Consider the following 15714-nt stretch of genomic DNA (forward strand, 5'->3'; position numbering starts at 1 on the left):
TTACACCATACAAATAAGCCAACCTAAAATGTATTAAACCCCTAAATGTAAGACTTGATTGCCATTGTCATGCAGGACTTACAACAATAAAACTTCTGGAATAAAACATAGCGGAAAGTTCATGGCATTGGTCTCAGGAGTGGTTTCTTAGCCACGGCTCCAAAAGCAGAGGCAACAAAATCTTAAAAATGGACCAACGGGGCTACATCATCCTAGAAAGTTTCTTCACATCAAAGGAGGCAATGACAAGGTAACAAGACAACCTTCAGGAGAGAATGTATTTATAAACCGCGTATAAAATATATAGGAAACCCCTATGATTCAACAGCAAAAGCTAACCAAACAAACAAACCCATTGAAAACTGGAGAAAGGACTTTGCTTATACATAGATATTTGTTTACCAAAAGAATGAGACTTTACACAAAATTAATCTTGTTGATAAAAATATATTTTGTGTCATAACACTATTCTCCTGATGTCCAATGTCTATCAATTTTCTCATGAAGAGGTAACAAATGGTTTCAGATTTCTAAATTCTTTCCTTCTCTGCTAAGATTTTTAGGTAATGTTTATCTAACTGTCTTCCTGAAACTACTGAATATAACATTTTAATTTCCTCATAGAGATAAAAAGAGAATTAAAAGAATAATAGCCTGTATGCTTGACGTCTTTAAAAGACAAAGGCAAATCACTAGCTTCACTGTGCCGGGAGGTCATTGATAATTTGCTTAGTACAGCGCTGTAGAGTTTAACACAATAATAACTCTGGAAAAGAGTTACTGAGGCAAACAGGTTTATTTGGAGATAAATTCTAAGATGGAGCGACAGGAGCTTCAGGCTGACACAGAACGGTAGGAAATAATTTGAAATGGCAATAAGACTATCATAGATCATCTGTCCAAAAAAAAAAAAATACACCAATTTGATTGTTTATTATGTTTTGAGTTATGTGCTTTATAATAGAATTTGTTTCATTCAAAGAAGTTACATCTCCAGCTACTAGCTCTATCCCTACCAGCCGTGTGATTTTATCAAGTTATGTAATTTCTTTGTTCTCAGTATTCTTATTTGTAAAAGGGGGATAAAAATATATCCACATTATAGGGATGGGGATTATCTGTATTAATTACATAAGTGAATCTAGTATACAGTTAACCCTGTAGATTTATTATTATTATTATTATTATTATTGGTTCACATTCATCATGAAAATCGAAGATATTAATTATTTTTGCCACAAAACCAGACTCCAATGTTAAATAAACATCAGGTTAAGTGTGTGATTTAGAGATTGTAGAAACACGGGTAAAGTTAAGACAACAGAAGACAAACACGAAACAACAAGCACCCCAACACGCAGCGGACCATAGCTGCAGAGAAGTCTGAGAAGAAAGCGTGTGTTATTTTTTGGCGTATTTCTAGTTTTTTGTTTGTTTCAGGCATTATAAGATTGTATGAATACACTGCAATTTATTCATCTGTCCAGCGATTAATTGACATTCTAATGGTTCCCAACTTTTGGCCATTACGAAGAAGGCTGCTATGAAGATTGTGTACATGCCAAATAAAAGAAGTTTTTTGAAGTAGCAACAGTAGAGTTATCTAAAAAGCATTCGAAAATTATAAGACGACAGAATAAAGATATTATTTCATTCTGGGAATACACTTAAATAAATTCAAATGTTCCATCCTATTAAGAGACAAAAATAGCAGGCTGCATTAAAGCAAAAAACAAAATTAACTCTAGATACAGTCAACTAGAGAGAAATTGTAAACAAATTAATAAAAATATTTAAAAGACATGACAAGCACGTAAAGGAAGGGAAGAAATTCTGAAACATTAAATGAGACACAGAGGATATTAATGTTTATAGACACAATTGACAAGCCATTGAAATCATAAATGTTTTACAAATGTACAGAATATGCAAAAAACACATTACAATTCAACATCCAATATTGATTTTAAATGTTTTCTAGAATTTAAAGGTATTAAGCTTTAGGAAATGGAACATAATAACTCCTTAAGATAACAAAGGATATTTACGTCAAATATGCATCATATTTAATAAGAAAATTGGAATCACAGTTGTTAAAACAGGGAATTAAAAACAATGTTCACCAGCAGCGCCACACAGACTGTGGGATAACGTCTAACAATGACCGCATCTTTCAAAATTAATTTAAAAATAGAGACATAATTATCAGCAGGAAAAAATATGATGTGTATATGATTTTTGACTTAACGAAAGACATTTGAAAATCTATAAAAATTAATATATGGACTCAGTGAGTTGACTAATTGCAAAAATAAATTAATATTTTGAAACGCAGTAGCTTTCCTATGCTGGAGTATAGTGAAATGGCACAGATAGATAAGTAGTAGAAGGATGGACAGAGAAAGACAAAATCACCTTCCGTGGCAATAGACATTGGATTGGTCATTTAATTAGTGGCACTTAGCTAAGTAGCTAATGTTTTGAAAATAACCAAAATTAGAATTTTAGTATATCCTAAATTAATGTATCTTAATATAAAATAAACAAGACTGTAGAAGGAATTTCTATATATTCATGTAATTGCGTGCTAAGCAAGAACTTTTTTTTCCTGTAACATGGCAAACATCACATAGAAAAAAGCTTAACACACTCTTTAAGATTTTGCTCCTTTTTGAAATGGATGGATAAAATGTTAAAAATTCTGTCTGTTAAAAAAAATGCAGAAAATAGTTTAATAAAAAAGACAAAGTGCAGCAAATAATATATTTTCACGAAAGTTAATATATTGCATGAAGAGCCCAGCAAAGCACCAAGATTAAGTGACTAACTGGTAAAGGAAGTAGTAGAGCAAAATTCAGAATAAGAGTGAAAATGCACACATGCACAAAAGCACACACAATTATCAGAGGGAGGTGAAAAAAAGAGGAGAAGGAGTAAGAAAACAGGATTTTAAGGAGTAAGGGATGGAGGAGGAGAAATGCAGGGAAAGACATTTCAAAATAACAAATATAAGTTTGCAATTGTGCAAACAAGAAGAAAATACCCTCTAGTACTTTCTATGGCCTCCTCTCATTTATTTACAGATTTATTCATACATCCTTTTGACAAAGAATTCAAATATATCTCTGAGCCCTACTACATGGCCAGTACATGAAAGTGAAAAGTACAGGGAAAAAATTTCCCTGATTCCCTGGTTTAAAAATTCTGCAGTGACTCTACTTGCACCATCCAGTTCCCTCTTTTTTATTCACTGTCATGCTTTGAGACCCTTTAGGCAGCAGTTGCCTTCTTCATCACAGGAGCCCAGAAAGGAGCTGGAAAACACTGGGCAGCCAATGAGGCTTTTCCTGGATTAACAAATGCACACAGGGAGTTCCAGTTGTGGTGCAGCAGAAATGAATGCAACTAGTATCCATGAGGATGCAAGTTCTATCCCTGCCCTCGCTCAGTGGGTCAGGACTCTGGCATTGCCTTGAGCTGTGGTGTAGGTCAAAGACAGATGTGGCTCGGATCCTGCGTTGCTGTGGCTGTGGTGTAGTCTGGCAGCTATAGCTCCTATTAGAGCCCTAGCCTGGCAACTTCCATATGCCTCAGGTACAACCCTAAAGAAAGCCAAAAAAAAAAAAAAAAAAAGGCATACAATGGCTATGGTACAAGAAAATTGAAAAAAACTTTAAATGTTAAGGAATGAAAAACAAGGGAACATTCAAATAAAGGGAGTATATCCATATATTAAAATTACTGTTCTGGGGAATATTTCCAGATTCGGAAAGATATTGAAGGTTATTGATAAAAATATTTAGTGTAGTACTATATCATATTATCAAAAATAATGACACATCGTGGGCATGTACCCATATGGGCACCATGATTTCCCCTGCAGTGGTTCGTGAGGAGGAGAACAAGCCTGACCCCAGAACCCTTGTGCTCTGCCGCCTGTGCTTAGTCCGGCCGGCTCGGCAGCGATTGTAAAAGAACATTGCCTAGAGCCTGAAACGCACAGGGGAGCCTGTTATCAGGGCTGTGACCTTTCAAGCTATAACAATTTTCCAATTTTCTTATAGAGATTAAAAAATTGCAGAACAGGAGTTCCCATCGTGGTGCAGCGGAAACCAATCCGACTGGGAACCATGAGGTTTCGGGTTTGATCCCTGGCCTCGCTCAGTGGGTTAAGGATCTGGGTTGCCGTGAGCTGTGGTGTAGGTCGCAGACGTGGCTCAGCTCTGGCATTGCCATGGCTGTGGTGTAGGCTGGTGGCTACAGCTCCAATTAGACCCCTAGACTGGGAACCTCCATGAGCTGTGGGTGCGGCCCTGAAAAAAAAGAGACAAAAAGACAAAAAAAAAATTGCAGAACAGAGAATAGCATGTAACTTGTTGGAGCGTCATAGGAACACTGTGACCAGATGTAGGGGACAGCTGCAATTACCAAGAATTCCAGCCCCGAGCTGTCTGCCACAACCAGCCACCCCTCCTCCCTCTCAGAGCAGCAGAAGCCTGAGTTCTAACTCAGGCACGATGGTCCTTTGGGACGCTGGTCCACCATCCATCCTCTTGGCCGACGGCTTTCTGCACAAAGTGCTAAGCCTTTTCCAACCCGTCATTCTTGATGTGTTGGCCTGTCCTGAGGTGAGCAGCATGAGCTTGGACCTCGAACGTTCTGTTTTCCTGATTTTCTTTATCGTTTACTTCTCTTTGCTATGCTTTTCACAAATGATGAATAGAAATTTTGAACTAGCAATAATAGTGCAAGTACATTTTATAGTGCGAGTGTATTTGAACACTTTGCAATATCATGACAGGAGGCCCTGATGTGGAGCAGCGGTGAAGATCCATCATTGCAAAAGCTGTGGCATAGCTTGCAGCTGGGGCTTGGCTTTGACGCCTGGCCCAGGAGCATCCAGAGGCCTCAAGTGCAGCTGAAAAAGAAACACACACACACACACACACAGTGACAAAAGCAAAAATTACCTATATACCATACCTTTTGGAAATACTGGAATGACAATAATTTTTAGAGATTTTCCCCTTTCTTATGTTTTTTCACTGACTATTATTTTAAAAATACATTTTAAATTGCTTTTTTCACCCTCTTGTCCATATTTCTCAAGAGTATTACCACTATTTAAATTTAGGCATCTGTGATTATAATTGTTTTTGATGTACAGTACAGAAAAATTTAATATAGCACAGTATGCAGCATTTTCAAAACACGCGTGCTTCCAGAGCTCGCTGGTGGCTCGGCAGGTTATGGGTCCAGCATCGTTACTGCTGTGGCACGGGATCAATCCGAGGCCCAGGAATTTTGGCATTCTATGGGTTTAAAAAAAAAAAAAGTATTCTTCCGCAATCCAGATAACAGCTGTCGTTACCAAACCAAAATTGATTCTACTCATCCTAAATGCAGCAAAGCCAGTCTAAGCCCCCAGGTTGTAGTGATGGGGAGTACAGGGTTTATTTCAGGGTGACAAGCAAGGAGAATGGGCAGCTCACACTCAAAGGATGCAAACTCCCTGATGGCCTTCAGGGGAAGGCTTGTTTTTTTTTTTCATGATTTTTATTTTTTCCATTATAACTGCTTTACAGTGTTCTGTCAGTTTTCTACTGTACAGCAAGGTGGTCCAGTCACACAAACACATATACATTCTTTTTTCTCACATTGTCCTGCTCTGTCATAAAGGGGAAGGTTTTTAAAGGCAGCACTGCAGGTGTGGGTTTCAGGCTGCTTCATGGACTCGTGGACATTTTCTGGGGGCTTGGAGGTGTGGTCACTGGGTGATGTTTTGGGAAACAACATCACCAACCTTCTGGTCCCAACTTTTCAGGGGTCTATAGGCTTGTGTTCTGAGGTTTCCATCCGGTGGGAGTCAGGTTTCTGTGAAGACCTTAGGAATAGGGATCCAACATCGTTGTTTCTGTCCTGCAAGGAGGCGTTAAAAGTCCCGTGGTTCTGCTGTACGGTTGACCTGCCCAACAGCTGTTCTTTGTTACCGCATATCACATATGCACATTTCCCTAATCATTCACTCTTTTTTTTTTCTTTTTATGGCTGCACCTGTGGCAAGTGGAAGTTTCCAGGCTAGGGGTTGAAGGTTGGAGCTGCTGCTAAAGCCTACGCCTCAGCCACAGCAATAATGGATCCAAGCAGCATCTGCAAACTACGCTGCAGCTTTGCAGCAACACTGGATCTTTCACCCACTAGATACCAATTTTATTTTTTTCTCTCAATATTTCTAATTTCTTTTTTGAAATTAAGCAGGAGGTTGAAATTTATGGAGCTTGAATTATTTCGCATCATACAAATAGAAAGTAATTATGCAATAAAGATGTTTACAAGTGAAATAATAATCAGTGTTCAGTAACTTTTTGCTACAAAGGGGCGAATGGTAAATAATTTTAGCTTTACAGTTTACGTAATCCCGTGACTTCTCAACTCTGCCATCTCAGGGTGGAAGTGGCCATTGGCAGTTTATAGACGAATGGATAAGACTGTGTTCCAATAAGATTTCATTTACAAGCACTTATATTTGCATTCTGTATTATTTTACTTTTTATTTATTTTATGGCCCTGCCTGAGGCATATAGAAGTTCCAAAGCTAGGGGTGGAGCCTAGAGCTGCAGCTGCAGACCTAAGCCACAGATCCATGCTGCATCTGCAACCTATGCTGCACTTTGGGGCAACACCAGATCCTCGACCCACTGAGCGAGGCCAGGGATCAAACCTGCATCCTCACAGAAACTACATCAGTTTCTTATCACACTGAGCCACATGGGAATGCCTGTATATATGTTTTTTTTATTTGAGTTAATTTCTTTTTCAATTTTTTAAAAAATTTCTGCCACTCACTTCCCGTTACTAAGATATTATGAGGTGGCTCTGCCTTGTATCAACTAACCTGCATCTTAGCTGGAAAAGTCACGCCCGACATGGGCAAACCCCTGCCAGCTGGCTCCATCCGTTAGGAGCTCCCCAGGGAAAGGCTACCTGTGCAGCAGCTTGAGCCCTTCCTGAAGCAGGTCCTTAGGTTTCCCCTCATTCTGCCGGCAGGAGAAAGTCAGTCCACCACACAACGACCCGATGGGACTGCACGTGATCCTTCGTCATGCCATAACCCAGCGAGTTGCAGAGAGTAATTTTACCCTCCAGTGCAAACTTGCGTAAGCCTGCATTAACTTCCCTCTGTTCTCTCTAACAAATCCTGCCCATTTTCTTCTAGGAGGACTCGACTCTGATGTCATCTGGAATCTGTGGTTTCTGAATTGCCGTTCTAAGACCCCCCCGCCCACTGCCCTTTCGCCTCTTTGCGGTTTGTGGTCCTTTGGGTTGGCGGGTTTCATTGGTACAGTTCTTCCGCAGATGTCTAATTGTGCTCCTTCATCACCCTGAAGATTAGCATGTTTTCCATAACCAAGGCGAATTAAGGGTTTAAATGAATAAAAGTGTTCCGTTTTTCCGCTGAACTTCCCCACAGGTGAGAAACAATGCAGACACGTTGCACGTGGATCAAGAGTGTTCAGGTAAAAGCCGTCTTGACAGAGTGTCCTTCCAATGGAAGAGGTTTTACATGTGATACCCAGAAACTAGAGCATCCCCTTGAGGGGCTTCATGCTGTCTGCGGTGGATACTTCACTCTTGTTTCGTGTCCCTGCTGGACCTTGGGAGATCTGAGGATTTTTATTTATAGAGGCAACGCTGTTTCCATCTTGGTCTTTGTTATAAAATTTGTAACGATATCTCCTGCACCAGAATTTAATCAGTTTTCATAGCTTCCACAGCTACTAGAAAACTCCCTTGTGGCATTGTCAAGGTGTGAGGTTCACTCAAGACGTGACTTCTCTCTTCTGGTCATGTTTTCTGGCAAAGGTGATTTTTTTACAGTCTCTCTCATCGCAGTAGGGCATGCTTTAGTTACAAAAGAAGTCCTGCTGGGTCACTGTCTGGAGAGAGCTTCCCACACCTAAGGGCACAGGACATAACGGCTGTGCAGCGCGAGGCTCAGAGGTGCTCAGGCAGGCAAAGCCAGAACTGTGCAGGTGCAGGCCTTCACCTGACCCACCCCTGGTCCTGGGTCTTGTCAGGTCCCCCGATCTGGACCAGAGCCAGTTACTTTATTGTCCCTGTGTCCTTCCAATTCCTATCCTGACATTTAGATACATAGAGGTTGTGAAAATAATCCTATCCCACTGTGAATTCCTTTTTTCTTTCCTTATTCTTCTTTTTAGTTTTTCACAGCCACACCTGCTGCATGTGGAAGTTCCTGGGCTAGAGGATGAATTGGAGCTGCAGCTGCAAGCCTACATGACAGCTTGCGGTAACCCATTGAGGCAAGGCCAGGGATCGAACCTGCATCCTCATGGACACAATGTTGGGTTCTTAACCAGCTGACCCATAATGGAAACTTCTTTTTTTGAATTTTTAACCTGATTTCACTTTTACACAAAACATATTGTACTCTTCAATTTTTTAATGATAGTTTTGTGACTCGAGTACTTTTAAAATATATTTAAATTGAGAGAGAGATCCTTTTGGAGTTCTTGAAAAGCTTTTGTATCTATAAGAAATTTTGCCATATGGGCATTAGTCTAATACTATTCTAAATACTTCTTTTTATTATTTCAGTTTTTTAAAGGTAATGTTTTCCTGATAGCAACATTGCAGGCCTATTGAGAATACATGGGACATTTCCACATCCAATAAAGCAAATGAAGAGAAGCTGTTCTCCCCCAACCAGAGAAGCTCCTGCAGCATCTTGTGTGGTTTTCCTCAGGTGCTTTACCATTTGGAATATTGGCCTGTCTCAAAAACCAAGTAGTTCCCAGCTCTGTAACTGCCGATGAATAAGGAGCCTATTCATACAATCCGAACTTGTTCGTGTTGCGTAGTCGTCACGTTCTGCGATGTTTTTCTGTGGGGGTTAATCAGTGTCTAATTGATTTGTGTGAGTCTCTCACATCATTGATCTTGGCCCCCTTTTCTGTCTTATTTTGCAAAAACTTTCACAGTTTATCATTTGAATTTGAATTTTATTTGTTGTATTTATATTGGTCTAAATATCTGGGCTCTGCTATAGTAATAAATTAATCCTGAAATCTCAGTGACCCAACTCACTAAATGTTTATTTATAAAAAATAGATGTCCTGATACAGGTGATATGATCCTCCATGACAAACATGGAATAAAAGAACATGGAGCTTGTTGGTTCCCCTGTGGCTCAGTGGGTTAAGGATCCGTCATGCTGTCCGTGAGGATGCGGGTTTGATTCCCCGGCCTCGCCCAGTGGCTTGAGGATCCCACATTTTGGTGAGCTGTGGTATAGGTCTCAGAGGCAGCTCAGACCCTGCATTGCCGTGGCTGTGGTGAGGCCTGCAACTCTGATTCAACCCCTAGGTCAGGAATCTCCATATGCCTCAGGGGCACCCCTAAAAAGAAAATAATAATAATAATAATAACAACAGGCACACAGGGTGCTGTGACTGTGAACACAGCCGTGGCAAAGTCTCCTGTTGCCAGGGAGGGGGTAAAGGGAACCCCGGCACAGTTGGTGCATCTTTTTTGTTTGTTTTTTATAGCTGCACCTGCATATACGGAGCTTCTGTATATATAGCTTCCAAGTGTGTGGAGCTTCCTGGACCAGGGGACGAATCATAGCGGTAGCTGGTGTCAACCCTGGATGCTTACCGCTGAGGGAGGCCAGGGATCTAACCCGCATCTCACAGAGACAACGGTGGGTCCTCAACTCATTCAGCCACAAAGGGCACTCTTGTTGCACACTTTTAAATGCACCAGCCTGAAAACCACCTGCTTTGTTCAATCGAGTAGAACCGGTCAGGGTCTCCCCTTCGGCACACGGAGGAAAAAAACACACGGAGGGGAAATTCTCAACCACACTCTCTGCTACAGAGAAATTTTGTGGGTTTGTTTTGAAGCACCCCAATTTAATTTCGGTCTTGCTTACTCGGTCACTCCACATCGTGATACACTCTCTCCCTGTCCATCTGCTCTTCTCTCGACTCTGGCTGACTTTCGAGTCTCCGCTGCAGGAAGGCGCCGGCCCGCCCCGTCACCTCCTCCGCCACGGTTTCTAGATGCTGAGAGCGGTAGCACCTTAATCTGAGGCTGCTCAGGACTCACACTGCGCTTCAGAGAAGCACCGTTTGCATCATGCCCAGCCCTTCTGTGGCTGTCCTGGGGGGAGGGGTCATATTGATTCCATCTTTAACCCCATTCAACATACGTGCTTAAAGCAGCATGTTCTGCAGTGAGAATGCCCCTAACTCAAACGTCTTCTATGGGACTGGGGGCTTTGTTTGTTTGTTTGCCACGCCTGTGGCACGTGGAAGTTCCCAGGCCAGGAACAGAACCTCTGCTGCAGCAGTGACCTGACCCACGGCGGTGACAGCACCGGATCCTCCACCCACTGCTCCATCAGGGAACTCCTCACAGGATTTGTTACCAATGGAATTTTCATTACATCATTAGGCACTTTGGGCTTTGTTTTCTCATCTTAAACTAGAGGTACAGAAATGAATATCAGATTTTCGTAGGAACTTAAATGGATTAGTGTATACAAATACCAACCACAGCATCCAACGTAGATTAGAAAACCAATATTTTTCTTATTTTAAAAAGGTCTCCTTTCTCCCAATTCTTGCATAGTTTCTTATATAACAAGAATGCTAACATATTTATGAGTCATTATTAGATGGCAAAATGCTTCCCAAGCCTCATTTATTTATTTACCAATTATACAATCTTGCAATAGCTTTCAACAATATATAATCTACCTAATATTATTTTGTTTTATATGGACTCAGTTTTTAGTTACAAAGTATACTTAAAATGAAATTTTTATATCACTAGCATTAATGGAAAACCACTAAAACTTGTCATAAATAAAAGTTAAGAAAACAACCTTATTAAATTAAAAATTAAATTGTGAAATAAAAATAAATAATAAATTGTAAAAGCACATTCAAATGTTGCAAAAATGCTCATTAGAAAATAAGTTATTTAATGAGAAACCCTGTAATATTTATGATTGTTCAGTAATGCAGGGATTTTGGCCCAGTATTGCTTGGATAAACATGCCACAGGGATACTACATCTAAAAGAATATTGTTCTTCATTGAGCTGATCCAAACTCAGATCTGCAAATTAACAGAACAACAAAAAGATGCAGTGAAATTTCTGAGAAGCCTGAACACTGGAACAAAATACTCTTAGACAAAATAGTGTAAATGATCATTTGTAAACAAATTATCAAGATGCTGTCTTCTTAAAACAATCTTTCATATTGTGCCTGGCATGAATCTTTTGTATTGAAAAGATTAGTTAAAAAGTTATGAAAGTTCTCCCAATGTCAATAAAATAAACTTTCCCGTAATAAAAATCAGTGAACTTCAGGAAAAAAAAATTTAATATCCACCCTCATATTTAGCAAATCTGAAAAAAAATCCAGCAATTTGTTCTTAATATAGTTAGCAATTGCCCAGCCCTAACACTATCCTCTAATTGTTTGCACATCAGCACCAGAGCTCGCTCCTTACAGCCCGACAGGTGGATGAAAGCCTCCTGCTGGGTGAATCTGCACTTCTCTGTCCTCATTTACGCAAGTGCAGGGCTTCTCGTGCATGTTCTTGCTTAAAAATTCCATTTCCATTTCCACATATTGGCAGATATTTGTAATCTGTTGTGACTTTAGGTATTTCTTTACACCTCCAGGCTGGCAATTTCCAAAGATTTTCTGGGTTCAGGAAGATATTGTCATCAGTGTATAATGGATATATGCATTTTTTAAAATACTTACAACTGAAATAGTGAATTAAAATTTTGGTTTAAGTCTAATTCTGTTGTGCATAGTGGTTTTTGGACAGGCATGTCATCAACCAGCTTCTTGCTTTGTCCACGATTGTCCATTTTACCATCTTTGACAATTTGTACTACGTCTTTCCAATTATCTCAGCAACTCTGGCCCTTGAAATTAAATTTGATGGTACAAACAAGGCTTTCATATATTTTCATTTCATTTCCTGTCACACGAAACATAAGTTTCTAGGTCACTTGAGTGTTCTGCTTTGCTAAAAAAAAATTTTAGTCAGTTTTTATGAACTTTGTGTATTTTGAACTGAGACTTGAAGTCTTGATGTTTTGCTACAGAATATGCGTGTCTGCAAACATCAGACACATGAAATAATTTGCCCACAGCCTTAGAAACACAAAATGAAAATAATAGTCACATTACATTGTTTAAATTTTTCTTATAGCTGAAAATGTGTTAGGATGTATTATAAATGTATATATATTCCCCAGCTTGCAGTGAGGTTGCAGCTGTGGCTCTGCTCCACCTGGGCTTCAAGAACCTCACTAACTTTGAGTCAGGGCCACACTGCTCTCAGCCATCTCTGGGGGATGCAGTTCTGGTCCTCAGTCTTGTGCGGACCCCCTTACACCACCCTCACTTGGGGGTCTGCCTTCTCATCCGTCGCTTTCACTCTGGACCTGAGATGCACCAGCAATTCCCAAAGCCTGAGACCGCTGTCCCTACCCAGGGCTTTGCATCCAGAATGTCTGTAAGGCTATGTTTGAAATAGAGTCATAACTATTTCTGTCCCAGTTTCCCCTGTTTTAGCTGCTGTATTCCAAAGCGAAGGGTTAATAATTGTCCTTTCTGGAAAATCAAGTATCTGAGAACACGTGCTTTCATCCTAACTGAGCCCCCGGTTCTGACAGCGTTTGGAGAGACTGAGCCAAGCACTGGAGGTTTCGGTACTTGTTTTAGCAGAGGATGGCCGGCCAGTGTGCCGCGAGCCCAGCCCTCCTCGCGCTGGAGGGTGTGCCGAGCGCGATGGGTGTTTCGCTTTGATTTTGTGTTTGGAAACCCATGAGAGGCCACCACCAGTCCAGGCCCGGCACTGCCCAGAGCCTGCGTTCCAGCAGATTTCCCAGGAAAATAAAGGTGACGACCGACTGCAGACCAGACGGCAGAGCTGGGCGGGACGGGCTTGTTTAGGTTCGACGTGGGCACCCCTGGCTCCCAGGGACCAAAACTGCGTCACATGCGGGGAGGGCTGACAAGATGTCTTAGCTGCTGTTCCAGAAGGCCCAGGAAAGGGCCGGGGACCTCTCTCGATGATGTGGGGGTGGCCTCGACAGGCCTGGTAGCTGAGGGGGAAGCCGGGAAGTGGCGGGCATGTTGGTCGGATGCAAATGCCATGTGAGAGACGGCGGGCTCTTTAGAGAACACATGCACACGCACTACGACAAGAACAGGCTTCGTGCCAGCGGGGCACAGATGTGCCCGTCCAAGAAGGATCTTACGGCTTCGCTTTCCTCTCTTCCCTCCGTGCCCCGCTCTCGGTCCTCCTTTGCACGGATGGGTCCAGGGCAGCCCCGGGTGGAAAGCGGGAAGGAGGGTGGACGCAAAAAGAGGACAGAGGGAGGAGCCACGTTCCCAGTGCGTCCGCGGTGCCCCCTGAGGAGGGGAGAGCCCTACCCTCGAGGCTCAGTTAGGACGTGGGGCTGGACGTACTCATTACACAAGTGAGACTGTCTTATGACTACATGGCATTGGAGGGTTTTTCATCTTCTGTGTATAACCAGAGGGAACATAGAACCTGCTCCAAATCTAGCCGCAAAATATGCAAAGAAAGAGCCCCGCAGAGTGGGCGTGTCCAGAAACAGGTGCGGGGCGGGGGGGGGGGGGGGACCAGTTTTTTGAGTTGCTTTCTGATTTCAGTATAGAAGTTTCATTTGTTTGGGAAACGTTGAACAGGAAGATGATCTTTCTCATTTTTCCTTTGTATATATTTTCTCTGAGAGCTCTGTTTCAACATGGTGTCATTGCAACGCCTAGGCCATGAAGCCCACCTTAGGAAGAGACTACAGCTGCGACATGTCTGCAGTCTTGTCTTTGGAGAGGGGTGGATATTTAACAGAAAGTTAAAATTTGGCAAGTCAAGAAATGTAGAAAATAAACTTTACGCTGGTCATCCTTAGCTAAAACATTATGTTCTGAATGTTTGGAAATGTTACTGTGTCTGTATACTCTGCATTTCTTTGAATTACCGCAATCCTAAGCGGTGTTTTTATCATTGTTTACAAAGAAGTGATTATACCAGAACTATGAAAATATGTTACTGTAACAAAGCATGAAACAAGTAACAGATGGATATCTACTATAGAACAGCTTTGTCTTTATTTAAATGTACTTAGAGTAAAAGAAAAAAATGAAGTTTTAGAAATACATGAGGAAAATATCTCTAAGAAGACGGTTTTTATGTACCCATTAAACATCAAATGGTCGGCTTTGCTTTATTTCTTCAGCGCGTATTCAACTTGGGATTTTTTTCCTATCTCCAGATCACATTCTCTAGTTGAATATACTTAGGGCTCTAAGTAACCCCACCAATCATTTGTTCCACCTGCTTATTTGACAGATTAATAAACAGATGCTGAAGAAAGATAACACCTTGCCCACAGTTGCCAATTGATAATCGAAAGGGACCTGTTTTGGCCTTTTCCACATTCGTCTGCACTAGATGTGATGGCTGGACCTCTTCGTTTCAATACTGCAATAATTTTATGACTTGCAGGTAATTGGCACCACCAATACTGCCATTTTCTGATTATACTTCCTTCTCTATAAAATCCAGCAGGTCTTTCCCTACCCAGGCTGTTCAGTATCGTTGAGCTGTAAACAAAAGTGGCAGCGCTTGCTCTCCTGGAATAAAGCATCCTGGGAAGGGTGTTGATCTCATATTCTCTCACACATTTGGGGTGGCTGTGTAAGTGGTCCAAGGAAAATGGAGCGAGTTTGAAGGTGACAATGAAGGCTTGAGAGAATCCTCACAGGAAAACCTGAAGAGCTTCTTGGGACAGTGCAAACCCCATCTCAATATGGCAATAGTAATTTTGTCCTGAGATGAATTTCTGTTCTGCAAGGTTTCTGCCCAGCTCTGCTACAGCTTCATAAAGGGAGAGGGAAGTGGCCCTGAGCTAAGAGGGCCATGCAGCCAAGCTGGCATAAGGGTGAGTTTATAGTAGGTTACAGGACTGGCTACACTGCTCCTGACTCCACAGCCCCTTGCCCTGTAACCCTGCACCCTCGCCTAAGAGACGGAGGGTATTTCTCTTCCCTGTGGGTCTGAGCTGTCCTTGTGACTTATTTTGCTGCTCGACACAGCGGAAGTGGTGATGTGCAGGTTCCATGCCTCGAGGTCCAGGTCGTGGGCATGTTCCCTCTCTCAGCATCCCTGCTTTTACTGTGAGACCAGCCCCCAGCCAGCCTTATGGGGAGTGAGGAACCGTGAGACCAGTCCCCAACCAGTCAGATCAGCTGTTTCAGTGATGCCGAGAGAGCCAGCCAAGGCTGCCTGTCTAACTTGTGATTGAGTAGAGATGCTTGGAAGTGCCCATGGGATGAGATTAAATTGCTAACTTGAACAGTTGGGAATAAATAAATGGGTGTTGTTGCAAAAGCACGAAATTCCTGGTGGTTTTTTTTTTTTTAATTACTCAATGAATTTTATTACATTGATAGTTGTACAACAGTGGTTTATTATTCAGCAGTAGCTATCCGATCCAGAGTTCTTGTAGTTCTTATCGGGGAAACCATTTTTTTTTTCCTTTGGAAGGGAAGGTACGGTTGGGAGAGCGGTGATAAACTTGATGAATGAAGATGCACCAGCGCTGCTAAAGCAAAACTAGAGAAGGTGT

Source organism: Phacochoerus africanus, chromosome 11 (assembly GCF_016906955.1).
Source record: "Phacochoerus africanus isolate WHEZ1 chromosome 11, ROS_Pafr_v1, whole genome shotgun sequence".
Taxonomy (NCBI): Eukaryota; Metazoa; Chordata; class Mammalia; order Artiodactyla; family Suidae; genus Phacochoerus; species Phacochoerus africanus.